Below are 5408 nucleotides of genomic sequence, written 5' to 3' on the forward strand. Positions count from 1 at the left end.
TACATCTGACTTGTTTTAAACGACAACTGCTAAAGTTTCGACTTCATCAGATATTTGGTTAGCTTTTTGCAAGTAATAAAAATAGTGCACCTTGGTGATTTCTTATAAAATCGAAAAAATTGAATATCGTTCAGTAATAAAATTCTTCAATTTAAAAGAATAAACAAGAATGCAATCCAATGGAAATAGATTCTGTTTACAGCAACCTTATACCGTCATTAACAACAATAAAATATTGGTAAGCTGAATTTGAACGTGATTGTACGAGTGTTTTTGAAGAAGAGCGTCTGGGACGTCCAAAATAAGTCACAGATGATCCAGAAAATTAATGCATAGTTAGCAGAGGTGACAAACTATTCAAACAGACGGAAATTCTATATAAAGTGTGTATGAAAAACTTCGCAGATTAGCCGCGTTTGCTCACAATTGACCAAAACGACGACTGGACACAAGACGTGTTAGAAATGTGAAGCAAGCGAAGAGTAGAGTCGAGTAGTAACAATTGATGAAACTGGTATCCCTTACTTCATAGTTGTGTTTGTACGTGTGCCGAAAGCGACCCTAAATATTGTAGATCTTCTCCTTGTTAGAGATGGGCACTGACATATGAGATAGAGCCTAGTTTCCTTCTCATTTTTGGAGTCACTTCATTGGATTTTTTTTCATTTTGAAGATCTTTTCCTTGTTACAGCCTACTTTCCTTCTCACTTTTGAAGTCACTTTATTGGATTTTTCTTCATTTTGAAGTCCTATTATATTAAGGATATCATGACTTAAAATTCTATTAGTTCAACAAAAGTACAAAATCGAACACTTTTATAAAAAGCTTTTTACAAAGATTAACATTTATATTAGCTAACGTTCGAACCGGAAACCGGATCTCTTGCCATCGAAAAGCAAGAGATGGTCTCTGACGTTTGTCTTAAGTTTATCGTTTATTTCATTAAAGTTTATATTCATATCATTCACTATGATTTGGTTAGTAAGGAATTAAACTTTTTTCGAATCATATTTTTACTATATTGGCGAATAGGTGGATATGTTCATACTAATAGTATCAAACAGAACAAGCCGTATTTAGTTACTTCTAATTCTAACGTCTAGTGTTGCAAAAAAAAGCATTTTTTAAATACTATTAATATTCTTTTTAGCACTAATTAAGATATTCTATATTGAAGTAGTTATGCCATAGCTGTTCTGGATGTTGTAGATCTATTAGAGTAATTCCTGGTGGCCTGTCATATAAAATAAACATATTTTAGCCTTTATCTGTGACTGGTAGAATCAATGATTAATATGGCCGATTCTGTGGAAACGACACCTGGTCTCTTCACGTCATTAGTGTGCTTATAAGCCGCATTCCTGGTAATCCAAACAAAGCTATTTAGAAGGTATTACTTAATAAGTTAATAAATAAGTTAATAAATTGGTTTCAGTTAATTTGAGTTGAACAACTACGATGCTTTTTTAACATTTAATCTTTCATCATAAGAATTTATTTATTTTAAACAGTCAGTTCATTCTTGGTTACAAGTCATTTAAGGTTGAGTTGTCGAAAGGTTTCTATAAAATGGGAATGTGTATGAAAAGAAAATGGGACACCTGAAAAATAATCAATTTTTGCATTATATGCTTTATGTACATAAATCTAATATATAAAACATATGCACATGGAACTACTTTTTCTACTTTTAAACTATGTCTCTTTTGAATCTGAAAGTATAGTTATTGTGAAAATAATCTCTCTTATCATGTATGAAATTCTTACATTTTGCTGTCAAGAACTAAGAGAAACCAAAAAATTTAATTTGTTTTTTTCCTTAGAAACCCTTATTATAGTTGATTTCTAAATATCTGTTTTTAAAGTATTTTCACAATCAAATAGTTCTAATTTGTGTATCTTGAAGTAAGGACATTTTTTTTCATAGAAAATAATTTTCTTGCAAAATTTGATATCAAAGAATTTTACTTTATAACTCAGAAATTCTAAAATCGTAGGTTTTGTTTAATTCTAAAATTTTAAAGGGAATTTTAAAATTATCGTGCAATATCCTAAAGATATTTTGTGTAAACTTAAATAATTGACTGGTTGCAAAGTTCATTAGTTTAGGTACTAAAATATTTAAAAGTAAAAATTTATGAAATATTTTATGATTTTATTAAAAATTCATTGCTGCAGAAGAAAGTGCAAACAAAATGTGTTGCTAAGGAATTTCTTTTATTTAATTTTAATTTAAACTTATATATATCTTCAGGAGCAAAACTTCTGAACATTTCTTAAATATCTTCCATGTCTGACATATCTTATATGCTAAAGTGCAAAAAAGCAAATTAAAAATATCTTACAAGCAAAATAATAAACAAAATTAAATAATTTCCCAGCAAAAGTTGTGCTCACTTCAGCAAACATACACTGTAATTACACTTCCATCAAAAGTTTCGCATTTGGGTTATGCGGTTAAGTTTAGTTTGAGTAATTTGTTTCCGGCCATAAAAGGAAACTAATGTGCAAATGCTCAGAGTCGTAAATGCACGTACTTATCGCAAGCGAGTTAGCATAAATTACTTTTGAAGTTCCTGATGCAAACATTTGTGACTAACGCAAAATCAGACCAAACATTCCAATGTATGTATTGATTGCATCCTAAAGGTTTTGACAAACTTACGGCATTCATAGATACCAGATACCAGTATACAACAATTTGTGAAATTGTGTCAAAAGTCATCTTAGTTGTTTAGTTTAATATTCAAATTTCATGTTAACAAGTAGTTAAGGCAAGAAATTAATTATAAGAAGCTGCAGTATAGAATTCTTTATAGAAACAAATGTTAATACATAGATAATAGATAGATACCATAAACAGGAAACTAAAATAGTTTCTTACAATAGTTATATTAGTTACATTTTTCAAGCTTCAGTATACATCAGTATCTCCCATTATTACGAATACTGATGATTTCTATAATCCATTATAACGAATACTGCAGTAATGGAGCAGATCACACCGATGGAAGTCTTAAATGACTAAAATGTATCCTACCTCGAAGTAATACTAACGTACTCCCGGGGTAGGATAAGGATCTCTAGGAATGAGGAGAAGTGATTTAGCTTTAATCAAACTTGCCTGAGTACAAGTTTAACCCTTGTCAATTGCTCTCTCCAAACAAATATATAAGATGGGATGAAATCTGACACCACATAAAAATTAAATAAAGTGCGACAAGCATTCCAGACTTCGTCCGGTCTGGCAGTCTCGAGAAATTGCTCAAGGTACCAAATTTCGAATATTTAATGTGAGTGTTAAATCCGTGCTGTTATATGGGTCTGAGACTTGGAATGCAACTAAAGCTGTCACCAATAAGCTATAAGTGCAAATGTGGTTTCTTATACCTATTTGCTGTGAATTACAAACTCGAAATCTATCTAACTCGAAATAAAACAAAGAAAATGAAGCTGGATAGGACACAGTCTGAGAAAACCAAAGAATTATATAGCGAAAATGGCACTAGAATGCCAATTATAACCTGGATACGATAGTTAAGAGCAGAATGTTTTAACAGTGGCTATTGGCAGGAAATAAAGAGAATAGCACAAAAGCGTCAAAGCTGGAGGGAGTTTGTTACTGTCTTATGCTCCGCAAGAAGCGATACATAATTTTATATACTTATGTATAGCTAGATAATGCAACTGTTTATGTTATATATATACTTGTATATGTAAATTATATATCGAGGAAAATACAAAATAAAAATATATATATACAGAAATTTTTAAGCTTGCTTAACAAATATAATATATTTTCTTCATATTTTTTAAATACTTAACATATTCTTTATTTTAAACATTCTACATCAGTTGGAACTGGAAGGTTTCGATTATATAGATAATTTTTTTTTTTGATTACTATTGACTCTAATATCTTGATAGTACTTACCCCGAATGTTTATATTAAATAAATTGCAATTTTACTCTCAAATTATTCTAATTTGATTCTTGTAATGTAGTTAGCTATAATATAATAAATTAAGAGTAATTTTATTTTCAATATTTTCGCAATTCATTGAATTTTTTTACCAATTTTCTTATCATAATATTTCATCAAATTTCTTCTTGTTTTTTTTTTGTGAGTGCGCTACTTAATATAGAATAAAATTTGAACGCATATAAAAAATATCTTAAAGCTTTTATGAACATCGTTTATAGTTCATTAAGCATTAAAAATATTTTTTTCACAATATTTTACCGGTAAATATATTTACTTTAACCTAAATCACTGCCTTGCCATACAACCCACTACCTACCTCCTCTGCATTGCACTGCAATTTTACAGCTTGAAACACTTTCGCTTTTTAATTAAACGGAAACGGTGGGGCAGTGGGTCGGCGCGGGTAATTGCTGCATTACGACGAATAATGTGCATATTAATTAAATGTGAATTTTTTTTTCGAGCAGGATTAGGTGAAGGCTATACACAGACAATGCCTCTGGCGAGGTCAATGTTTCATTTAGTAACCAGGTTAAAGGATGATTTATTTCGCTTAAGTAGAAAACACAAAAAAAAAGGAACGAAAACACAAAGCGATTTAAGATAAAAGATTTAACTATGACATCATTATAAAGGTGTCATTTAATAAAAAAATAATTTAATAATTTAAGCAAAAAGTTAAAGAACATATAGCTAAGAATTATAAATCATCATCATCATCCGTGACTATAAAGTCCATATATTTACCTAAGTCTGTTTAACAACAGTCTTCCATACTTCTCCGTGTTTTGCTTTTCTTTTCCAATTTCTTATATTCATTACTTCTAAGTCCAGCTGCACACTATATTTCCATCGTTGTTTTGGTGGCCCTCTTCTTCAGATGGTTCATACTTCGTTCTCATAAATCTTAAGCGGTGTTCTTATATCCGGTATTCTTATCACATTTCCAAGCCATCTTAATCGCTGCTTTTGCATAAATTTGTTGATTGTATCGCCTTCAGCAAGCCGTTCTAGCTCATGGTTGTATCTTATGCGATACATCCCGTTTTCTTACACGGACTCAAAAATTTTTCTGAGTACTTTCTGAGTATAATTATAAATACTTTATTAAATTTTGTATTTTTCGGATGGTCTAACTTAAATATTTAACAAAAATTGTTTCAATAGAAAACTTTTTCTCAGCGAATGTGCGAAGCGTGCTCTTGATAGCTTGCCTACCATATCAATTTATATGTGTTATACAAGTCAATTGATTTAAACTTTTTATTACATATAACATGACATTTAAACTTTTTTAATGCAATAATAAATCAAAAGTCACAAAATATATAGCCAAACGGTTTTCAATTAACTATACACACATGAAAATTGTTTAAAAATAGAATTTATAATCTTTTTATGAACTTTCATGCCTGGTATTTA

The sequence above is a fragment of the Teleopsis dalmanni genome, chromosome 1 (genome assembly GCF_002237135.1).
Source record: "Teleopsis dalmanni isolate 2A chromosome 1, ASM223713v2, whole genome shotgun sequence".
NCBI lineage: Eukaryota > Metazoa > Arthropoda > Insecta > Diptera > Diopsidae > Teleopsis > Teleopsis dalmanni.